Raw genomic sequence first — 1,119 nt, 5'->3', positions numbered from 1 at the left:
AACCTACTCTTTAAATTTAATATCGAATAATTATCTTATTACTTTTAGCTAAATCTTAAGCTTTAAAGCGAGTAGTAGCTTCTAAGTATATATCTCGCGTTTAAATATCGATAGGATATTTATTCGGATACGTATAAGCTCTTCTTATAGCTCTTAAACTATCTAGCTTTCGCCCTAGCGTTTTCGCTATAGGCGACTTAGTACGAATATTAAGCGGTTCGCTAAGTCTTATACTAGGTTTCGTAGAAAGTAGATAAAATCTTTCTATATTAGGACGGCCTCTTTTTAACGCGCCTATACTAAGGTAGTAGTATTAGTTAGAAATATAGTTACTAAGTTAATACGATTCGTATTTAATAGTACTATCGAACTAAATAGTATAGAAAAACGAATCTACTAATAGATATCGAATTTCTATAGGCTAGCTAGCGAAGTATCTATATATATCTTAGGTTCTTCTATCTTAATATACTTTACTAGACTATCTTTTTATAGGCTTACTAGACGCTTATAAAGAAGTAGTATCGTACCTAGAATATCTATCGAATTATTAACTTACTTATTTCGAAGCTCCGCCTCTATCTATTATATTTTATCTAGCTATCTCTTTTCTAATAGTCTACGTTATAGTTACGCGTAGTAATCTTATACTATCGATATAGGTACGATACTTAACGCTCTAGAGCTTCCTTAAGGAGTATCTACCTTATCTCTACTAAGTAATAATAGTAGGTTACTCGAGTTCGCTCGAGATTCGCGTATCTTTCGCGCTTCCGCTACTACGCGTTAGTTATAACTCGATAGCTCTCCTACTTAGGACGATAAATTTTCTATTTATTCTATCTAAGTATTACGAACCGGGTTATAGATGAGGTCGCTAGGATAGGCGCCCTACGTTCTAAGGGATAGTTTAAGGAAGGTTAGCCGATAGAGAACGAGGCTATATTACGTAACTAGGGAATATATTATTGCATTACTACATTATTTCTAGTATACTAATACACTAAAGTAATACTTTAACTATTATATATATACGCTCCTTTACCTAGATAGAATAGTTTATAGTTAACTTCGTTAGTAATCCTATACCTATATTTTAGGATATAGTCCGACGAATAA

This window comes from Exophiala aquamarina (assembly GCF_000709125.1).
Source record: "Exophiala aquamarina CBS 119918 chromosome Unknown aczIA-supercont1.14, whole genome shotgun sequence".
In the NCBI taxonomy this organism is placed as follows: Eukaryota; Fungi; Ascomycota; class Eurotiomycetes; order Chaetothyriales; family Herpotrichiellaceae; genus Exophiala; species Exophiala aquamarina.
Note: the sequence above shows the minus strand (reverse complement) of the source record.